The sequence below is a fragment of the Mus musculus genome, chromosome 10 (assembly GCF_000001635.26).
Source record: "Mus musculus strain C57BL/6J chromosome 10, GRCm38.p6 C57BL/6J".
Taxonomy (NCBI): Eukaryota; Metazoa; Chordata; class Mammalia; order Rodentia; family Muridae; genus Mus; species Mus musculus.
Genome location: NC_000076.6, coordinates 8151814 through 8176019, shown reverse-complemented (window position 1 = coordinate 8176019; position 24206 = coordinate 8151814).

The following is a 24206-nucleotide window of genomic DNA, read 5'->3' as shown; positions in this document are numbered from 1 at the left end:
ACCACTGCTGGACCATTGGACCTTAGATCAATATCTCATGTTCAGCCAGGGCTCAAGAGGCATTACCTGGGAGTTGTAGTAGAATGGTCCCCGCACAGACCCTTGATTACCACGACGTCATGAGAATGTAATCTCTGCTGGTAGGGTATCTGCAAAAGAAGTTTCTGCAGCCCAGAGAGCAGCTTCTGAAAACCCACCAATCTACCGTTTGTGCATCGGTCTACTTTGTCCATAATCTGTAACTTTGATTGCTTCAGAGTTATAGAAGAATATGATTAAATCTGTTTTTCCTAAACAGAGCAAAGTTGTGTGTATTACACACATGTGTGCAGGCAGCACACACTACACAAACTTGTCCATGCACACACACACACACACACACACACACACACACACACACGAATTTCCAAACATAGGGTACAACTACACCCTTTTAAACTCCTCATCACTTAAATGCTATAAACTAAAAATGCATCTGTCCCAGCTAAGCACCAGAACATCCTAGCTTAAAAGTCCCCACCATCCTTACATTAGCCTGAATGCAGCAAAAATTATTCAACACAGGCTGTTTTGTAACAAAGTGTTGAATGTCTTACTGTCCAGTATATTGAAAGTGTGAGAGGGTAGCATATTTGGACACTTTTCTACATCCCTAAAATGACAACTTTTTAAAAAGTCATTATGTTGAAAATAAAATTAAAAACCATGAACACCACCGCCACAGACTTATCCTGAGCGGTTGAGGCTGTTACATGCCACCTGTGTCTGAGCATCAAGCAAGGGTTTGCAAAGACGGAGGACACCACTGCAGCACACTGCCAAGACCAGGCTAAGAATGCCTGCTCTATTTTAACCCCATACCTTTCCCACATCTATTTTAGACTTCTAACTACCTGAAGCCAAGAAGGAAACCTGAGTCTCTGTAATTTCCAGGAGTGACTGCAGTTTTTGGACACAGTGGGAGTCGACAAAATGAGAACCACGTATAGCAGAGACCTTGATGAGGTGTGGGGCCAGAGAGGACTGCCTAAGGTGTTGCTCCACTGGCTCCCAAGCTTTCCCTAGCATCTGTCTATCCTTGCCCCAGGGAAGGGGGGCATGTCCACTGTGGGCATTCAGAAATGAGGGGTGTTCCTGACACCCACACCTGCACCAGTTCAGTGTGACCCCAGGATGTTGTTTTCTGCTAGGGTAGGGGTTGTTGTACCATCCTCAGGGTTGTTTAAAATACATAAGCCATGTTTTTATTGTCAGCAGCAATAAAGGTTATTGTCAGTGTTTAGTGAATATGAAGGCAAGAGCTCAAAGACTCATGGGACTTCTGATTGTGCCATGAGCTATTCATCTAGGTGAAAATGTCCTTACAATTCTGTAAGTCCTACGTTCTGACTCTGTATTTCATAATATGGCAAAGCAAATTTTGTTCGGCATCACGTGTGCACTGAAGGTCCCCTTCCCCCCCCCCCACCCCCCGCCCAGAATGCAGCTGTCATAGGTCCATGTAAAGTGTACTTTATTTGACTTGGAGCTTTACCAAGAGTTGTTCACCTTTTGAAAAATCACAATACCAATGTCTACACCTCTGAAGGGACTTGAGTCACCGGGAAACCCAGCTGCACCAGGCTGCATGTGAGAGCTATTATGTTCCGCAATTCTGTACAGGCTCTGAGCTGTGACTAATTCATCACGCCTCCTAGTGTGGTGGGACTCAAGCACTCACACATGTAAATGCGTTCTCCTTTAAATTGATTTCTTAAGGCTTCTCACATATATTGTTGCAAAAGAACAACCTATAGAATTTTTTTTAAATTATGTTTCTTGGTAAGCTGAATGTTTAGTTTGAAGAAATACTGTAAAGTGTGTGCTACCCAACTCAAAGGAGCTGAGAAGGATGGTAATGTCTTTTACATGGTCAGCATTCCCGAGGATGCTTCTCCTGAAAGCAGTGATGCACTAAATGCAACAGTATAAAAATGAGAATCAAATAAGAAATAAAATGCATGAGATTAGAATCTTGCAGTTTAACTTCCCAGTTCAAACTGGAAACCTAACAGGCTGAGATACCTGGTGTTAAATGTTTTACTAACAGAAATAGAACAAAAAAGAATTATCATGGGCTGAAATGTAACCCAAACAAACAAACAAAGACATACCCATTAACACTCATCACTAATCCTTGTTTAATCTCCACTGACTGTCAAGGTGGAGAACAAAATGTAGTACCATAACCAAGGATAGCTACAGAGTGATGCTGGGCCTGAATTAGTACAAGCTGAACTCTCTCTGATGCACATTTAGCCCTGATCTGGTGGTGCCATGTAATTGCTTGCCCAGGAAGACCCTCTGTATCCCAGCCATGCCTCTAATTATAAATGGCACTTCTTTCCTTTCTCCAAAGTGGGCTGGTTTGTATAACAGTTTATACATGGCTCCTCTGCTAATTGGTTTTGTTGTTGTTTGTTTGTTTGTTTGTTTGTTTGTTTTAACTCTAGACTATAAGCTCTCACTCATACCCAACCACCCAACTTTAGGACTAAAGGATGAAAAAGTGAATGATAGAGAAGCTGTGGGACTGACAGGTTGGAACAGAAGAGGTTAAACAGGAGAAAGAGACTAGGTAATCTATAATCAAATAGTAGGGCAAGAGCGGCATGTTGAGAAGAACGAAATCCCCAAATGCCATTCCTCCAGGTATATGCCTCCTTGGCTGCAAAGGCTGCTGGGAAGGAAATTTCACAACAGCTCTCTGAATGGGTGGCTTGTTTCCCCTCCGAGAAGGCTTACAGCTGGATACCAGTAGTCTAAATTGCAGTCCTGTTTCTCAGGCAGCCTTCCAGAGCTGCCAAGTGTTACAAGCCCTGCACAGAGCAGTAGATTTTAAAGGTGAATTTAGACTACTTTCAGATCCTTCTTGGGCAGCAGAGAGACAGGATGATGGCTGGTTACTATGGTGCAGTTGTTTTTCATTCCTTGTCCAACAGCTGCTTTCAGGTCTGGGAGCTCTACAATGGACTGGTGAGGTTTACTCTCTCTGCATAAAGTTATATTCTGTGAATATGCAGGAAAAAAACACATGGGAGCCAGGGGGCAGGTTATTGTAAGTATAACGGGGAAATGTTGACTAGGACATAGTGGGATTAGGCAAGCAAGTGTAGGATTTTGATATTATCTTTGATATCCTGATGGAAATAAGGGAGAGAAGGTGTGTTACCTTCATGCTTGGAAATTTTTATTTAGTGCATCAAAAGCTGGGAGAACTAGCTGGATAGAGTGGTGTGCAGTTGTAGTCCCAGCATTTGAGGGCATTGTGAATATCATCTAGCAAGGTCTGTGGGGCTAATCCTAGCTCAGACTTCTAGCACTAGGGGATATGAAACCTCCTATAGCCAGGTGGGACTTCGAGTGTAGGAAGTGGGGCATCAACCTAGATACAAGACCTTCAACCCCAAATTTGCCCTGCCTATAAGATGTGCAGGGATAAAGATGGAGCAGATATTGAAGGAATGGCCAACCAATGGCTGGCCCAACATGAGACTTATCCCATGGGAGAGAGCCAACTGCTGACACTATCAATGGTTCTCTGCTATGGTTGCAGACATGAGCCTAGCATAACTGTCTTCTGAGAGGTTTTATCTAGGAGCTGATGGAAACAGATGCAGAGACCCACAGCCAAACATTAGGCAGAGCTCAGGGTGTCTTGTGGAAGAGTGAGGGAAGGATTGAGGGAGCCAGAGGAGTCAACAACAACACAAAACAATGTACAGAGTCAACTAACCTGGGCCCATGCGAGCTCACAGAGACTGAAACACCAACCAAAGAGCAGGCATGGACTAGACCTAGGCCTCCTACACATATGTAACAGATGTGCAACTTGGTCTTCATATGGGTCCCCTAACAACTGGAGTACAGGCTGTCTCTGATTGCCTGCCTTTGGATCCCTTCTTCCTAGCTAGATTGCCTTGTCTGGCCTCAGTGGGAGAGGATGTGCTTAGTCTTGCTGACGTGCTAGGGTTGGGTGGTACTCAAGGGTGGGGCTTTCCCTCTGAGGAGAAAGAGAGGAGAGGTATGCAAGGGTGGGACTGAGAGGAGAGGAGGGAGGGGGCTTTATTTGGGCTGTAAAGTGAATAAATACATGGAAAACATTTTTTTAAAGAACCCATCTCAAACTGAAAAGATATGGCGGGAGGGGTTTACAAGCAGAGGCTCTGGGTTCAGTCCCCAGCAGCAGAAAAAGAAGAAAGATTGCAAGTCTCTACTGTGTGGGAAGTGGGTGCGGCCGCAGGCCCCGTGAAACCCACTTGTTTAGTGCCTTGCCCGAGCATGCGCAGTGAGGCTGCATGCGTGGGCTGCCTGCCAGGCTGGACAGTTCTTCGTGATCGGGACCTGTCAGCCTATCTGTGAACGACCTCATGCCTGGAGCATGTGTGAATTCTGCTTCGATGAGGTGGGTTGGAGCTAGGAGGTGAGTCAGTGTGAGTAGTAAGGAGAGTTCTTTTAGCCCTTGCCGTGAGTAGAAGTAGTAGTAAGAGAAGCTGTTGTAATAGGAGTTGTTTTAGCCCTTGCCATAAGTAGAAGCGAGTAGTAGTAGAAGAAGCTGTTTTAGGAGAAGGAGTAGAAGAAGAGGCTGCTGGGGAAAAGAGCTGTAGGGGGAAAAGCCTGAAGCAAAGTTGCTGCAGAAACCCGCCTTGGCGTCCATGTCGTTCCTGTCGCTGCAGGAACGAAGAACGTGTAGCAAATGGTGGCCCAGGGAACTCATCGTGTCAGTCGGCAATGGTAAGTAAGAAAATTTTAGTAAACAATGGTAGGAAATTTTGGTAAACAGCGGTAGGAAAACTTTGGTAAACAGCGGTAGGAAATTTTAGTAAACAGCGGTAAGGAATTTTGGTAAGCAACGGTATTTAAAGAAAGCACAGGCCTGTAAGGTTCCCGGGGAAAAAAAGGGACGAAGCATTAAGGTTCTGAGGAATAGCGACAAAGCATTAAGAGTCTCAGGAATAGAGATGAAGGGAATTTCAGCAACTAAGGAAAGCATAGGCCTGATAGGTTCCCCGGAAAAAATGGGACCGGGCACTTAGGATCTCAGATATAGAGACGGAGGGAATTTAAGTGATATGGGTTCACCTGCATCTAAAGTGAAAGTAAAAGTGGTGTTGACCCAGCTTCTTAAAAGAAGCGGTATTAACATGAAAGCAGAGACGGTGGACAGATTCTGGACACCCTCTCCAAGAAAGTCCCATGGTTTTTAGAGGAAGGATATGTTAATCAGCAGTGCTGGGAGTGTTTGGGAGATCTCCAAGCTTCTGATATGAAGAACCCTCTACCTGTAGGGATGTTAGCCATCTGGAACTTGGTCAGGGCGTGCTTGAGGGACGCCAATGGAAAGTACAATGCTGAAATAGAGGAAGGAGCAGCGGCGCTTGAGGAAGCTAAGGAGATTGCTTCTCAGGCTAGCAGTTAAAAACCTAAACACCTTAGACAACAAACCAAAGATAAGAAAGAGAAGAAGGAATCTAGCTCTGAAGGGCCTATTAGTGACATCGATGGGACCGATAGCAACAGTGACGAATATAGTCGGATGTCCCACTGAGTTTGAGGCGCGGTAGGCTGCCCGAACCATCAGCCCCTCCGTTGCCATCTCCTCCCTCCTTTAAAGATGAGGGAGACAAAAGGGGAAAGCATAGTCTTCATGCAGAAGTCTGGAAAAATGTGCCCGCTGTTACGGGGGCCTTCCCAGTACTTCAGGACCAACAGGGGCAACGGTATCATGAACCCCTGGATTAGAAGGTTGTACAAGATTGAAGGAGTCAGTTTCGACTTATGGGGTCCAGGCTGCCTTTACCGTAACTCAGGTTCAGTCCCTACAGTGGTACTGTATGATGCCTTTTGATTGGCAGAACCTCTGCAAGGCTGTTCTTTTGGGAGGAGGTTATTTAACATGGAAGGCTGCTTATATTGAGCATGCCGTTGAGCAGGCTGCGGCTAATGCTGCTGCTGGACTTCCCAATGCAGCCTGGAATATAGACATGTTAACGGGGCAAGGGAATTTTGCCAACAATCAAACAGGTTATCCTATACAGGTTTATGAGTAGATTAATAACTGTGCTCTTAGAGCTTAGAAGATGCTATCAGGCACTGGAGACCTTGGGACCAGCTTGTCTAGGGTGATACAGGGACCCAATGAGAAGTTTGCAGACTTCCTAGCACGACTAGTGGAGACAGCCGGGAGAGTATTTCCAGATGTTGATGCTGCAATGCCACCGGTCAAGCAATTAGCCTATGAGCAGACCAATAAACCCCGCAGAGACGCCATATGCCCTTATAAGAGCAAATCGATGGATGTATGGCTAAAGGTTTGCTGAGATGTGGTGGACACTCCACTGACCAACCAGGGGTTAGCGGCAACCCTAGTTCAGCCTCAAAGGCAGACTCCTTGTCAGGGTGAACGGCAGGGGGAAATCCAGGGGGGATGCTTCTCTTGTGGGCAGCCAGGTCATTTCAGGTGAGACTGTCCTAATAAAGGAAGACAGGAGATACAGACAGGTGTGCAGCAGCCCGAGTTATGTCCTCACTGTCGCAAAGGAAATCATTGGGTCAGAGAATGTCAATCCAAGTGGGATGTAGATGGTCGCCCCCTAAATTCTCACTCCACAGGCGCTAGGCCAAAAAACAGAGTACGAGGCCCCCAACCTCAGGGCCCACAAATATATGGGGCCATGCAGCAGACTCCCACACCGTGGCCGAACCTTCAATACATTCCCTGGTGCAATCGTCCACGGGCATCCCCAGGAGAGCTACAACAGGAAGTGCAGGACTGGACATCTGTGCCACCACCAGACTCATATTAACCCCAGAAATGGGTGTGCAGATGATTGCTTCAGACTTTAAGGGTCTTGCCTAAAAACACAGTTGGCCTCTTATTAGGACGTAGTTCAGCAGCCGTTAAGGGATTAATTATCCATCCTGGTGTCATTGATCCTGACTATGAGGGAGAGATTACGATCATGGATTCCTCCCCCAGAGGGTTGTCTGCCATTTCCCCTGGAGATAGAATTGCTCAAATTTTGCTTTTGCCTAGTCACCATGCTAGCTTCCCATCAAGGGGACTGAAAAGAGGAAATAGGGGCTTCAGTTCTACTGGAAACACTGGGGTGTGGTTTTCTATGACTATGGAGGATCGCCCTATGTATAAACTTGAAGTTCATGGAGTCCCTATATGGGGCTTACTTGATTCAGGGACCGATCGCAGCATTATAAAAGAGGCAGATTGGCCAAAAAGTTGGCCCCTTCAGACCTCTGCTCAAACTTTTTGAGGTCTTGGATTTGCATAAGACCCCAGCTGCAGTGCCAGTATCCTCCATTGGAAGAATGAGGAGGGGCATAGGGGCAGTTTTCAGCCACTTGTTCTTCAAATCCCCGTTTCCTTATGGGGAAGAGATGTTATGACCAAGATGGGTGTAAACATGATTTCAGAAAAGTCTTATAGTCCACAGAGTCAAACTATCATGGATGGGATGAACTATCAGAAGGGTAAGGGTCTTGGCAAAAATGAGGATGGATGACTCTCACCTATCTCTCCTAGAGGCCAAAGTGGCAGGGAGGGATTGGGTTTTTTCCTAGGGGCCTCTGAGCAAATATCTATTAAATGGAAATCTGATTAGCCAGTGTGGGTACCTCAGTGACCCCTATCCAAGGAAAAGCTGGAAGCTGCCCACGTGTTGGTTAAAGAACAACTTGATGCAGGACATGTTAGAGAATCTATTTCACCATGGAATACACCTATTTTTGTTATGAAAAAGAAATCAGGGAAATGGAGGTTACTCCATGATTTACGTGCAGTCAATGCCCAGATGGAAATCATGGGGTCAGTGCAATTAGGTTTACCAATGATTTCAGTGTTACCAAGAAATTGGACCTCAATAGTGATAGATTTGAAAGATTACTTTTTCACCATTCCTCTGCATCCGGCTGATACAGATAAATTTGCCTTTACCTTGCCATCAATTAATCATTCTGCCCCTGACTTGCGATATGAGTGGGTGGTTCTACCCCAAGGTATGGCAAATAGCCCTACCCTGTGCCAGCTTTATGTAGATAAGGCATTTCGACCTATCCGACAATAGTATCCGAGACTATATTTATTCCATTATATGGATGATATTTTGATTTGTGGATCCTCTAATATGGAAGTAGAAGTATTTGGGACCCTAACTAAACAGTTGGAAAAGTGGAATTTGGTGATAGCCCCAGAAAAGGTTCAAAAGACAGAAGTAAAACACTATTTAGGCACTAAATTGAGAGGTGCTGTTGTCGAGCCACTAAAGCTGGAATTAAGGATGGATAAAATGCATACCTTGAATGATTTTCAGAAATTGTTAGGAGATATCAATTGGATTCAGCCCTATTGTAATCTTCTCAATGCAGAGTTACGCCCGTTATTCAATATTTTAAAAGGAGATTCTGGTTTACAATCTCCTCGCCAATTAACACCCTTAGGCAGAGCTTGTTTGCAAAAGGTAGAACGAAGTTTAGCCAAGGCTCAAGTTGATCGGGTTGATCCCACCTTGCCTATTAGTTTTTGTGTTATTGTTACCAATTTGTCTCCCACAGAAGTATTTTGACAAAAAGGACCTTTATGTTGGGTATATTTATATCACTCCCCAGCCAAGGTACTGACATGGTACCCTGAAAGCGTAGCCCAACTAATTCTTAAGGATATAAAGGTTGGGCTAGGAGCTTTTGGTAAAAAACCTGATGTAATAATCATGCCATATACTCCTAAACAGATTGAGGTACTTGCCTCTACTAATAATGATTGGGCCATTCTTTGCACCAGCATGACTGGGCAGTTTGAGAATCATTATCCTGCCAGTCCTTGGCTTCAGTTTGTCATGAGAAATCCTATGATATACCCCAGAATTACCCGGACTGAGCCAATCCCAGGTGCTGTTAATGCATTTACTGATGGATCCAAAGGCGGTGTGGGAGTAGTTTATGTTGAAGGAAATCAACCCCAAGCTCATGTATTTCCCTATCAATCTGCACAAGCTGTTGAATTATGTGCTGTCCTGCAAGTGTTTCAGGAGGTTGAGCAAGCTTTTAATCTAGTTTTAGATAGTCAGTATGTAGTCCAAGCAGTGCAGCAATTAGAAACTGTTGGGGCAATTAAAGCCACCTCCACTGTGTGTACCCTACTCTCCTCCTTGCAAAAAAAATGATTTGGGAAAGGAAGCATCCTTTTTGCATTGTACATGTTAGAGCTCATTCAGGATTGCCCGGGGCCTATAGCCAGGGGTAATTCTGTTGCAGATGAATATACTCATTCCCTGTTTGTTTTTATGAGTGCCTCTCCAGTGCAGCTTGCTGCAGATTTTCATAGAAACTTTCATGTTAATGCAGGCACCTTGAAACAAAAGTTTAGGATTACCCGAGAACAGGCTCAAGAGATTGTGTTAAAATGCGCCCATTGTGTGTCCTTGTTGCCACAAAGGCCAATTGAAGCTAATCCCCGAGGTCTTAAGCCTCTTCATGTTTGGCAGATGGATGTTACACACATCCCCGAATTTGGTCATCTTAAATATGCTCATGTCAGCATAGATACATATTCAGGCATTATGTTTGCTACTGCCCAAACAGACCCTAATGTTATATCTCATTGCCTTTAGGCGTTTGCAGCATGAGGGATGCCTAGACAGATAGAAACTGATAATGGACCTGCTTATACCTCCCAGAGATTTTTACATTTTTGTAATGCATTAGGTATAAAAGTTATCCATGGCCTGCCTTATAACCCCCAAGGACAAGGAATTGTAGAAAAAGCCAATGCCACCTTGAAGAACACACTAATAAAACAAAAAGGGGGAATAGGGATGCAGTTTAAGTCCCCTAGGGATAAATTAAATACAAGCCTCTTTATTCATAATTTTTTAAAATTTGAATAAGAATGGAAAATCAGCTGCAGAACGGCATTGTACCCGTCAGCAGGGTGCGGCCGTGTCTGTGCTATGGATGGATGTCCTCACGGGACAATGGAAAGGTCCAGATCAGGTGTTGGTATGGTCCCGAGGAGCTGTCTGTGTGTTTCCACAGGATGAGGAGAACCCAATCTGGGTTCCAGAAAGACTGACGAGGCCGTGGAGAGAAAGCAAAGTGGGGGAAGATGAAACACCTGACGACCCTCTGCCTGATCCTGATGCACCTGCAAGGGGTATCATCACAAGAAAGACTGTTATGGGGAATAGTGAAAGCATCCCCTCTACCAGTGCCACTTAGTGTGGAGGCAGATGTATACTAATTCAGTGGGAACTGCTTCAGTTCTCGGTGATCTGTCCTCTAATACTGCCAGTGCTTTGGCAGTATGGGAGGGAATTAATACAAATTTGAATGCTGGTATCCTTATGGTTAACCAAAGAGTGGATTGGTTGCAGGAACAGATGAATATTTTGGAGTATATTTGGAAGTTAGTATTTGCTTCCTGCATTACTCATATGGCAGGAATGTGTGTAACCTCTGTTCAGCATCAGAATTTTTCTAGAGCTGTAAATCTGTCATGTGCAATTGGTGCAATGCTGCTAGGAAATTGGAGTCATGATCTCGACACAAAGATGAAGGAATTGCGAGCATCAATTGTTGCCATGAACAACACCCGTGTGGAGATTGCAACTACAAAGCAATGGATGGAGATCATCCAGGGAATTGTGGGACTCTTAAAGAATTGAGGAGGGATGGCCTTTTGAGCGCTCCTGCTGACTGTTGTGTGTGGAGGAATGCTTTGATGGATGGCACATATGCGAAGGCAGCACAGGGCTGATAGATGAGCCTTAGTGCAGGCTATGGCAGCCTTGGAAGCAGGAACATCCCCCCAATATTGGCTCAACATGCTGGATCAGTAATCAATGACGGGTAAGACCCTCACGTGCACATACCAACCTAAGACAGGATGGCGAAAGTGAGTTCGTCACTCCCATGACGGGTAAGGATGTGGCATGAATGGGGGCAACCTAAGACACATGCTGATCCCAGAGCTGCTAATAAAACAAAAAGGGGGAGAAGCGGGAAGCAGGTGCGGCTGCAGGCCCTGTGAAACCCCGAGAATGTGCAGTGAGGCTGCATGCGTGGGCTGCCTGCAAGGCTGGACTGTTCCTTGTGATTGGGACCTATCAGCCTATTTGTGAACGACCTGAGCTCATGCCTGGAGCATGTGTGAATTCTGATTGGATGAGGTGGGGTGGAGCTAGAAGGAGGTGAGTTGGTGCAAGTAGTAAGGAGAGTTTTTTTAAGCCCTTGTCGTGAGAAGTAGTAGTAAGAGAAGCTGTTGTAATAGGAGTTATTTTAGCCCTTGCCCTAAGTAGAAGTGAGTAGTAGTAGAAGAAGCTGTTTTAGGAGAAGGAGTAGAAGAAGAGGCTGCTGGGGAAAAGAGCTGTAGGGGAAAAAGCCTGAAGTAAAGTTGCTGTGTGAATCCGCCTTGGTGTCCAAGTAATTCTTGTTGCTGCGGGCTGGAGACTGTAGAGACCGGAGACCAGACCACTACTGTAATGTGAGCTATTCTCAACTTGATGAGCAGGTATAGTATTCCTCTCAGAGATTAACCATTACTAGCTTAATAAGGGTCACCATTTTCCCTCCCCCCCCCACAGGAAGTAGGGGGCATGTGAAAGAATAAGCTATTATATAACATAGGTCTGAGGCTGTATATCTCAGGGGTCTTCTGTCCAGCCGTGATTATGAAACACTGATAAGAAGTGATAGCACACATGTACACGCACGCACGCACGCGCGCACACACACACACACACACACACACACACACACACACACACATGCCAGAGATATCCAGGCACTTAACATATGAGCTCAGAGTGTCCCCCAAAGCTTCCTCTATCCCCCCAAATACAGATTGCCACCATTCTACCTGTTCTAACCCAGTGCTCACATTTGCCTTTCTGAGGTGGCTTCATTTTTCCCTCTGAGTCTGAACTTTGTTTACTCTCTTGGGTTAATTAGGATTTTCTGGATTCCCCCTGGACAGCCTTGCTCCATTCATACACTATTAGATAAAGCTGCTTTGGAGCCAACATGGGACTTCCCAGTTGAACTCTGCCTATTAATGGCTCAGCATCTAATTCTTAGGTTAGTTCTCCATGCATCTCCTTTTAGAAGAACGTACATGAAACCTGAATATCCCCCTTGGCCTCTGGTTCTCCTGATAGCACAGAGATGCTATGATGTGAGAACATGATGTTATTCAAAGCTTCAGATGTCCAGGATGCGTTGGACACACTTTCTCTTCAAAGACCCTGTGCCACAGCTCTCTGTACCCAAATACTGAAGGAAAAGAGCTGGTCTCCCAGGAGTGCCAACACAGCTGTGATCACAGGTAAGAACAACACTTTTGCTCAAATTCCTGGCCCAAGAGGGGCCAGACCAGGGACATAAGGACATAGAAACCAAGGAACATCCAAGGAGAGGATCTTTCTGGTTTCAGTCTGCACACCAGAGCTGACCCTGTGCCACAGCTCTCCATACCCAAATTCCTCCTGGAGAGAACTGGTCTCCCAGGAGTATTGACACACAGGCTTGCAGGAGAGAAAAGCCACAGCCAGAGACAGCAAGACCAGCTAACACTAGAGATAACTAGAGGGAAGAGGGAAGGACAAGAAAAGAAGCAACAGAAAAGGCTACTTGGCATTAACAGAACCCAGTTCTCCCACCACAGCAAGCCCTGGATATCCCAACACCAGAAGAGCAAGACTCTGATTGATTTAAAATCACAACTCATGATTATGATAGGGGGCCTTAAGATGGACATAAATAACTCCCTTAAAGAAATACAGGAGAACACAGGTAAACAGGTAGAAACCCTTGAAGAGGAAACACAAAAATCCCTTAAAGAATTACAGGAAAACACAGTCAAACAGGTGAAAGAAGAACAAAACCATCCAGGATCTAAAAATGGAAATAGAAACAATAAAGAAATCACAAAGGGAGACTACTTTGGAGAAAGAAAATCTAGGAAAGAGATCAGGAGCCATAGATGTAAGCATCATCAACAGAATACAAGAGAAGAAAGAATCTCAGGTGAATAAGACATCATAGAAAACATTAGCACAACAGTCAAAGAAAATGTAAAATGCATAAAGTTCCTAACCCAAGACATCCAGGAAATCCAGGACACAATGAGAAGAGCAAACTTCAGAATAATAGGTATAGAAGAGAGTGAAGATTCCCAAGTTAAAGGGCCAGTAAATATCTTCAACAAAATTATTGAAGAAAACTTCCCTAACCTAAAGAAAGAGATGCCCATGAACATACAGAGATGCCTTCAGAATTCCAAATCAATTGGATTAGAAAAGAAATTCTTCCTGTCACATAATAGTCAAAATACCAAATGCACAAAACAAAGAAAGAATATTAAAAGCAATAAGGGAAAAAGGTCAAATAACATATAAAGACAGACCTATCAGAATTACACCAGACTTCTTGCCAGAAACTATGAAAGCTAGAAGATCCTGGGCAGATCTCATACAGACCCTAAGAGAACACAAATGCCAGCCCAGGCTACTATGACCAGCAAAACTCTCAATTACTATACATGGAGAAACCAAGATATTCTATGACAAAAACAAATTTACATAATATCTTTCCACAAATCCAGCCCTACAAAGGATAATAGATGGAAAACGCCAGCACAAGGAGGGAAACTACACCCTAGAACAAGCAAGAAAGTAATCGTCTTTCAACAACCCCAAAAGAAGATAGCCACACAAACATAAAATTAACGTCAAAAATAACAAGAAGTAACAATCACTATTCCTTAATATTTCTTAACATCAATGGACTCTATTCCCCAATAAAAAAGACATAGACTAACTGACTCACTACATAAACAGGATCCAGCATTATGCTGCATATAGGAAATACACCTCAGTATCAAAGACAGACACTACCTCAGAGTAAAGGGCTGTAACACAATTTTCCAAGCAAATGGCCCCAAGAAACAAGCTGGAGTAGCTATTCGAATATTGAATAAAATCATCTTTCAACCAAAAGTTATCAAAAAGGATAAGGAAGGACACTTCATACTCATCAAAAGAAAAATCTACCAAGATGAACTCTCAATTCTGAACATCTATGCTCCAAATGCAATGGCACCCACATTCATAAAAGAAACTTTACTAAAGTTCAAAGCACACATTGCACCTCACACAATAATAGTGGGAGACTTCACCATCCCACTCTCATCAATGGACAGATCCTGGAAACACAAACTAAACAGAGACACAGTGAAACTAACAGAAGTTATGGACCAAATGTATTTAACAGATATCTATAGAACATTTCATCCTAAATCAAAAGAATATACCTTCTTTTCAGCACCTCATGGTACCTTCTCCTAAATTGACCATATAATTGGTCACAAAACAGACCTCCACAGATATAAGAAGATTGAAATAATACCCAAGATTCAATTCACAGACCATATGAAGTCTAAAAAGAAGGAAACCCAAAATGTGGATGTTTTAGTCCTTCTTAAAGGGGTGAACAAAACACCCACAGGAGGAAATATGGAGACAAAATGCAGAGACTGAAGGAAAGGCCATCCAGAGACTGCCTCACCTGGGGTTACATTCCGCATTCAGCCACCAAACCTGGACGCTATTGTGGATGCCAGGAAGTGCATGCTGACAGGAGCCTGATATTGCTGTCTCCTGGGAGGCTTTGCCAGAGCCTGACAAATACAGAGGTGGATGCTTGCAGCCAACCATTGGAATGAATGTGGGGGTCCCTGATGGAGGAGTGGGTGATGGGATAGGGAGTTCTGAAAGGGAGACCTGGAAAGGGGAAAACATTTGAAATGTAAGTAAAGAAAATATCCAATAAAAAAGCAGGCAAGCAAACAAACAAACAAATTCAAAGTCCTGTACGTTGCAGGGGAGTCTCAACTGACTTGGTTTGATAAGGACAGGAGTTTAGAAAAGGCAAATAACAAAGTTATACAACAAACCCACTTCATCATGAGCTAGATATTCTTGGGTTTTTAAAGATTTTTTTTTTATGTCTGTGAGTACACTGTAGCTGTACAGATGATTGTGAGCCTTCATGTGGTTGCTGGGAATTGAATTTTTAGGACCTCTGCTTGCTGTAGTCAACCCCACTCGCTCCGTTCAGCCCCTTCTCACTCCAGTCAACTCTACTCGCTCAGTCCCTGCTTGCTTCAGCCCAAAGATTTATTTATTAGATATAAGTATACTGTAGCTGACTACAAATGTACCAGAAGAGGGTGTCAGATCTTATTATGGGTGGTTGTGAGCCACCATGTGGTTGCTGGGATTTTAACTCATGACCTTTGAAAAAGCAGTCAGTGCTCTTAACCACGGAGCCATCTTGCCAGCCTGAGCTAGATATTCTAAGACCTCAAATGGATGACTGAAACCTTGCTATCTATGACCCTTATACATATGCATTATATACAAATTACACACACACACACACACACACACACACACACCTATGATAACATTTACAAACTAGATACAGCAAAAGAGCAATAATACTATACAATAATATATTAAAATTATCAGTATCACTACACTTAAATTTTGAGATCATTTATTACTAAAGTAAAGCTCCCTGAAACACAAGTATTAGAACAGTCTGGTTGAAATCAGAGATGGCTTCTAAGTATCTAGAGGAGGGATACCTTACTTTGCATGAACACTGGCTTAGTTGGGTTTTACTGCTGTGAACAGACACCATGACCAAGGCAACTCTTCTAAGGACAACATTTATTTGGGCTTGGCTTACAGGTTTAGAGGTTCAGTCCATTATCAGCAATGCAGGAGCATGGCAATGTCTAGGCAGGCATTGTGCAGGCAGAGCTGAGAATTCTGTATCTTCATCTGAAGGCTGCTAGCAGAATATTGGCTTCCAGACAGCTAGGATGAGGGTATTAAAGCCCACACCCACAGTGACACACCTACTCCAACAAGGTCATACCTCTTAAAAGTGCTACTCCCTTGCCCAAGCATAAACAGACCACCACAGACACATTGAACAAATGGATGAATTGCTTACAGCTGTAGAGCAGGACAGCTCAAAATTTCAGAATCAGGTACAACTGAAAATGGAATTTCTTGTTTGTTTCTGGAGCTTTCTACCCAGTATTCTTAGACTGTAGTTGACTTCAAGCAGCTGAAATCGAACCAAATTAAGTCACATGTGGTGGTGGGAGAGTGGGTGTTTGGGGGATGGGGCACTTGTAACACCAGATAAAGGCCCGGTCAGTTTCCAACCCTAGAGTTGTTCTAGTTACTCTATGCTAATTCCTGAGAGTTTGAAACTGTTTCCAAAATCTTTAAATACACTGGTGGAACATGGATGTAAAGAAGAAAAACAAAAGCCAGGTGACTTATTTCACAGATCAATGGCTGCTGATACAGTGAATTTCCTTCAAGTCTGTTAGTGTTTTAAACAAGGGTCACTGGTGGCTACACAGCAGCTATAGCTCCCTAGAGTGCCAGAATCTATCATGGCAGTTAACCAGGGTCTTCTTCAGATACTTCCCACAGCTTTCTAGGGTTCATCAAAAAAATTCAGATACTTGCCACAGTTCTCTAGGGCTCATCAAAAACTAAATAGACATAAAACGACATAAGCATCTGTGTTGGTTTGAATGAGAGTGGCCCCCAGAGGTTCATCTGTTGGGATATTTGGTACCTAGTTGATGGAACTGTTTGGGAAGGATTAGGAGGAGTGGCCTTGATGTAGGAAGTATGCCACTGTGACCAGGCTTTGAGGTTTGAATTAGCTGTCTCTGCTTGTGGATCGAGATGTTGAGTTTTCAGCTTTGCTCCAATGTCCTGCCTGCCTGCCTGCCTGCTCACTATACTCTGTGCTGTGGTGGAGATGAACTCATAGCCCTCTGGAAGCATAAGACCCAAAAAATCCCTTCCCTTCACATGTTTACCTTGGTCATGGTGTTTTATCACAGCAATAGAAAAGTAATTAAGACACCATGAATGAAAATGAAATACAGTGTTCACCACAGAGGAAGGATACAGTTCTGATTCCCCAAGCCCAAACCTGATTTAAGTAGAGATCCCTAAATCTGGTGCTATATCTAAGAAGGAGGGAGAGGAAGGGGAGAATCACGGGATATGGATGACACACACACTCCTTGTCCAACATGCCTGTCATTGACTTCTGGGAGGAGGACTGCAGTGGTCTTTGCTGTTTCTCTACCAATGGCATTTGGATGCTCAGCCCTTTCATGTTCTCTGAGGTGGCCATTCTATCATGGATACCCCAAGCCTTATGGGTATACATGTTGGCTCCAAGGAAGTAATTATTTATTGTACTGTGGGTATTTGTGAAAAATATTTAATGTGGGTAATTGTAGGAAAGGGATGCCATAGACGGGAGGCTGAATGAAACTCACCCTTGCGGAAAAGTTTGGAGCGGGTTGTGCTACTGAGTCCGTCAATACAGATTGACAGTGCTTCCTATCCATCTTGGGATTAGGAACATCCCAGACAATGCGATCTATACCACACACTGGGGGGCTGGATATGGAGGTGTCGCTACTCACAGTCAGAAGCAATAGGCCAGGGAGCTTTGGAGATGCCAGGCTTTGTGTGGCTCCATGGATTTAGGGATTTAAGTCTGTTGGGAATAAAATGTTCTGGTGAAGTTCACAGGAGACCAGTGGTGCTGTTGGTTCTGTGATTCTTTTTTTTTTTTTAAATTAGGTATTTTCTTCATTTACATTTCAAATGCTATCCCAAAAGTCCCCCATACCCTCCCTACTCCCCTACCCACCCACTCCCACTTCTTGACTCTGGTGTTCCCCTGTACCGAGGCATATAAAGTTTGCAAGACCAAGGGGCCTCTCTTTCCAATGATGGCCGACTAGGCCATCTTATGCTACATATGCAGCTAGAGACACGAGCTCTGGGGTACTGGTTAGTTCATATTGTTGTTCCACCTATAGGGTTGCAGAACCCTTTAGCTCCTTTAGGTACTATCTCTAGCTCCTCCATTGGGGGCCCTGTGTTCCATCCAATAGATGAATGTGAGCATCCACTTATGTATTTGCCAGGCACGAGCATAGCCTCACAAGCGACAGCTATATCAGGGCCATGTCAGCAAAATCTTGCTGGCATATGCAATAGTGTCTGTGTTTAGTCGTTGATTATGGGATGGATCCCCAGGTGGGGCAGTCTCTGGATGGTCCTTCCTTTCGTCTCAGCTCCAAACTTTGTTTCTGTAACTCCTTCCCTGGGTATTTTATTCCCTGTTCTAAGGAGGAATGAAGTATCCACATTTTGGTCTTCCTTCTTCTTGAGTTTCATGTGCTTTGCAAATTGTATCTTGGGTATTCTAATTTCTGGGCTAATATCCACTTATCAGTGAGTGCATATCATGTGAGTTCTTTTGTGACTGGGTTACCTCAGGATGATGCCCTTCAGATCCATCCATTTGCCTAGGAATTTCATACATTCATTCTTTTTAATAGCTGAGTAGTACTCCATTGTGTAAATGTACCACATTTTCTGTATCCATTCCTCTGTTAAGGGACATCTGTGTTCTTTCCAGCTTCTGGCTATTATAAATAAGGCTGCTATGAACATAGTGGAGCATGTGTCCTTATTACCGGTTGGAACATCTTCTGGGTTCTGTGATTCTTAAGTAATCAGGTTGTCACCAGTGTGCTAAGAAAAGTACATTTGTCTGGCTCAAGTCATTGCTATGCTTTTTGTATTTTAGCAACAAAGCTGTTATATATTTTGTCTTGTGGCATCTTACCAAAAAGTCTAAGTCTACCTTTTGAATCTATAGCAAAATACCTATGGCTGTGTTCTTTATTAACAGAAGTTTACTTGGCCCACAGTTTTAGAGGTTAAAAGTGGAGTTTAGCTCTGATGGTCTGGTTTGGTTTGTTTGTTTGTTGTTTGGAGAGAGGATCTTGTGTAACCCAAGCTGAACTGGACCTCCTATTTAACTGAGAGTCTTTGCACTCAGATTCCATTGCTGCTGCCTTTTGAGTGCTGAGATTGCAGGCATGTACCACCACATCGAGCTCCATATGCTTTGCTCTGGGGCAGAGAGCAGCACCGGAGAGCTGTAGAAAAAGTGTAAGGTGAAACGGGAAGCCAGAAAGAGTTAGGGTCAAGCTTTCCTTTTTATAGCAACTTATTCTTGTGGACAGTAACTAGAATTCCAAAAGAACTACATCAATCCCTCTTAAAGATTCTGCCACCTCTCAACATGTAGGGAGCCATTCCGGACTTCCTGGTCAGCAGGATGGAAGTCTGTTCCAGGTAGTAAACAAGCCAATGTTTGATGGATGGCCCACCCTTAATCCCTGATTGGCTGAGCAAGCCTGCCTGGTGAGGTGATGTGACCTGTGGTGATTGGTGGGGGTGTGGTTGTGGCTGGAGTGGAGAAAAACACTTGTAACTAGAGAGGCTGGGGGATTTGAAGTAAGTAGCTGCCTGAGTAAACTGCTTAAAGAAGAACCGGTGGTTGCGTCTTTCTTGCTGGTCGAGTGGGACGTGACACTTGGTGCCGAAACCCGGGACCTGAATCCCCCACCAAAGAGGTTCAGAACTTTCTGCAGTCAGGGTCTGTCGACAAGATGAGTACGGTAAGTAACTCAGTATCCCGGGATTGGGATTAGGCTCTTGGTAAAGAGACAGTAAGGTTCTCAGTAAAGAGACAGTAAGGTTCTTGGTAAAGAGACAATAAGGCTCTCCAGCTCTGGAGACAAGAAAATGAAAGTAAGAGAGAAAGTGAAAGTAAGAGGAAAGTGAAAGTAAGAGGGTAATAGGGACAGTCTATGGGTTATTTTCTTTTTCTAGCCATTAGAGTAATTTTTCTGAGCATTTTTTGTTGCTGTGGCGACTGTGTAGAGTGTGAAAGACTAGGTATGAGCTGCTAAGAGCGAAGAGCGCAAAACAATATTTTTTTGGGTCATACTCAAACTTCTGTATCTCCATGGAATACCCAAAATTTTGTTATCAGAAAGAAATCAGGCAAATGAAGGTTATTACAGGATCTGCAAGCTATTAATGCACAGATGCAGGTGATGGGCTCCATTCAGAGGGGTCTGCCTCTCTTATCTGCCCTGCCAGAAAAGTGGCCTCTAATAATAATTAATATTAAAGATGGTTTCTTTTCCATTCCCTTGGATTTGAAAGATAGTGTTGGATTTGCTTTTACTTTGCCCTCCTGTGATCATGAACAGCTTGATCAAAGATTTGAGTGGGTGGTGTTGCCTCAAGGAAGGGCTAAGAGTCCTACCATGAGCCAGCTTTGTGTAGGAAAAGCATTGGAATCAATTAGGAAAGAATATCCCAAACTACTTCGCTGTGTTCATTACATCCTACTTGCAGCAAAGGAAGAAAAGTATTTTCAGGAAGCCTATGGAAAGATGGTGGAGAGTTTGAGGCAATGGGGTTTGAATATTGCACCAGAGAAAGTGCAAGAAGAGAAAATAGTGTCTTGTTTTTGGCCTCAAAAGATACAATTGAGGGTTGATTCCTTGCATACTTTGTTTCAAATTTTAGAAGAAGACTCAGAGTTAAGTTCCAAAAGGGAATTAACACCTGAGGCTAGAAAGGCCCTTACCCTAATGGAAGAAGAATTGATTAAAGCCCAGTTTCAGTGTTGTAGAAAAGGGTTACCCATCATTTTGATAATATTACCTACTGAGATGCAACCCACAGGATTATTGTGGCAAGAAGGTCCATTGTTATGGATCCATTCCAAAATATCTGCTGGGAGGACATTAGATTATTATCCTACAGCAGTGGCTTCTTTAGCCTTGTTGGGAATTCAGCATTGTTTACAATTTTTTGGTATAAAACCCAGCTCTATTGTAATCCCCTATGATAGGTATCAGCAAAAGGTCCTAACAGCAAATATTGATGAGTGGGCTATTTTAGCCTGTATTAATGAGGGTTCATTTGATAATCATTATCCCAAACATCCTTTAATGACCTTTTTTAAGGAACATCCAGTCATTTTTCCTCAAGTAGTGAGGAAAACACCCATTAAGGATGCAGTTAACATGTTTACTGATGGATCAAAAACCGGATGTGGAATATATATGGTAGAGGGGAAAGATCCTGTGGTCAGGCAGTATTATCCCTGTACTCCGCAGATGGTGGAATTACAAATAATTGTTGAGGTCATTAAGGATTGTGATTTTCCTTTTAATCTAATTTCAGATTCACAATATGTAGTTAATTTAGTTTTATCCCTAGAAGTGGCAGGCCCAATAAAAGCTCGTAGTACCATCCAAGCCTTAGCCTTACAGTTACAGAAGTTGCTGTGGGAAAGACGCCAACCATTATATTTTGGACATGCCCATGCCTATAGTGGGCTTCCAGGACCCTTAAGTAGGGGAAATGATATTGTGGATAATTGTACTCGTATGGAGTTCATATTTTTAGCATCCCCTATGGAGTTAGCCTCACAATTTCATTCTAAATTTCATGTTAATGCTAAAACTCTGCAGAGAAAATTTGGAATCTCTAGAGCACAAGCTCGGGATGTAGTCATTACCTGTGGATGTTGCCTTGAGTTTCAACACCCACCTTCTTATGGAGTGAATCCTAGAGGATTGCTCTCTCTACAGGTGTGGCAGATGGATATGAAATATTTTTCAGAATTTGGCAAATTGAAATACGTTCATGTATCTATTGACACATGTTCAGGAATAGTTTATGCATCTCCCATGGCAGAGGAAAAGGCCTCCCATGTTATACAGCATTGTTTGGAGGCCTGGGCAGCTTGGGGTAAACCCCAACAACTTAAAACAGACAATGGCCCTGCATATACTGCCAAAACCCTGGTGTCTTTTTGTCAACAGATGGAAGTACAAGTTAAACACGGCCTGCCATATAATCCTCAAGGCCAGGGAATCATTGAACGAGCACATAGAACCTTAAAAGAATCATTAGTAAAACAAAAAGGGGGAATAGGCTATGGCCACACCCCAAAGATAAGAATTTTTTTGCAATTGGATAAGGAAGGTCACTCTGCTGCTGAACAACATGCTAATACCAGCCCCAGTAAACTGGGGTATGCTAAATGGAAGGATGTGCTTACAGGATCATGAAATGGTCCGGACCCTGTGTTAGCCTGGGGGAGAGGGTCTGTTTGCATGTTTCCACAGAATCGCGAAGAGCCAGTGTGGGTTCCAGAGTGGCTAGTGCAACGCTGTCAAAATGAAGAAGCTGATCTTGCTGGTGATGAGCACGTGTCTGCCCCTGATGGGTGCAGAACCCAGATGGGGAATACTGTCGGTGTAAAATTTTGATGGCAAGATGAATGAGCTTCGGTCGATTGTCACCGTAAATTCTGCCCGAGTGGATCCTGGCTTGGCATAGGCAAAGAATGGACTGGGATAGGTGCCTTCACTATGGCCCTTGTTTTGGCATGCATGTTGTGTGTATGGTGTATGTGTCGGTTGCGGAATGCCCAGGTCCACACTGCCGCCATGGTGGTGCAAGCTTTTGCCACAGTGGAAGCAGGGGAGTCACCTCAGATTTGGCTTGCTGCCATGAAGAGTGAACAATGAAGCCATCACTCCGTAGGGTTGTACGGCTAAATACTGCACAGAGGTTAGTCTGGAAGCTGTTTGACAATCTCTGGGAGGTATGTCTGATTGCATGAGGGTTGAGTGTCCTAGTGTCCTTCCCCAAGGAAAAAACAGCACGGGAGCAGGTCAGGGTTGCTCTGGGTAAAAACCTGTGAGCCTAAGAGTCAATCCTGTACATGGCCCCTATTTCTGCACACTGGGGATCAGACCTCTATCTTCACCCACGGGGCTTATTCAAAAAAATATATAAAAGGGGGAATTGTAGGGAGCCATCCCGGTCTTCCTGGTCAGCAGGATAGACGTCTGTTCCAGGTAGTAAACAAGCCAATGTTTGGTGGATGGCCCGCCCCTAATCCCTGATTGGCTGAGCAAGCCTGCCTGGTGAGGTGATGTGACCTGTGGTGATTGGTGGGGGCGTGGTTGTGGCTGGAGTGGAGAAAAACACTTGTAACTAGAGAGGCTGGGAGATTTGAAGTAAGTAGCTGCCTGAGTAAACTGCTTGTACTGGCTAGTTTTGTGTAAACTTGACACAGCTGGAGTTATCACAGAGAAAGGAGCTTCAGTTGAGGAAATGCCTCCATGAGATCCAACTGTAAGGCATTTTCTCAATTAGTGATCAAGGGGGAAAGGCCCCTGGTGGGTGGGACCATCTCTGGGCTGGTAGTCTTGGGTTCTATAAGAGAGCAGGCTGAGCAAGCCAGGTGAAGCAAGCCAGTAAAGAACATCCCTCCATGGCCTCTGCATCAACTCCTGCTCCGTGACCTGCTTGAGTTCCAGTCCTGACTTCCTTTGGTGATGAACAGCAGCATGGAAGTGTAAGCCGAATAAACCCTTCCCTCCCCAACTTGCTTCTTGGTCATGATGTTTGTGCAGGAATAGAAACCCTGACTAAGACAAATTGGTACCAGGAGTGGGGTATTCCTGTGACAACCTGACCATGTTTTGGGGAGGTCTGTGGAAGGACTTTGGAACTTTGGGCTTGAAGATCCATCCGTTGTTAAGAGCTCTGTCAGATGTTGTGTAGGAGCTTGGAAGATAATGTTGAGAACACTGCAGAAGATGGAGGTCTGGTTTGTGAAATTTCAGAGGGAAAATTAAAGACTCTTTTCAGAGCCATTGCTGTTTTGATTGTGAAGATTCTGTAGTTCTGGTTAGCTGGGGCTGAAGAATCAGCTGTGATTAACAAGATATCAGAACTACTAAAGCAAAAACTTTGCATTACTGGGACTATTGATGCTGGTTAGCTGGAGCTATGAAATTAGCGGTGATTAAGAAGAGACCAGCATCATTGAAGTAACATCTTCTGGGAAGTGTTTTCTGAAAGCACAGAGAGGCTGTGTTCCAGAGATGGCCAAGGTTGTACTCCTGCTGCAGCGGGACTTGGTAATATGTAAGGGTCACCCAGGTTGTACTGGTTTTGAAGGCATGAAGGGGTCACACAAAGCAGCTGAGGCTCGGCACTGTGAGAGGCCATGGGAGGCCATTGGTGAAGGTGCAGCCTCAGTTGCAATTGAAGGCCCAGGACTGAAGGGGTCATGCAGTGTTTTGGAGATGCCAGTACCATGAGATGACCCCCAAGAGCAGCAGCAGCAGTGGAGTACAG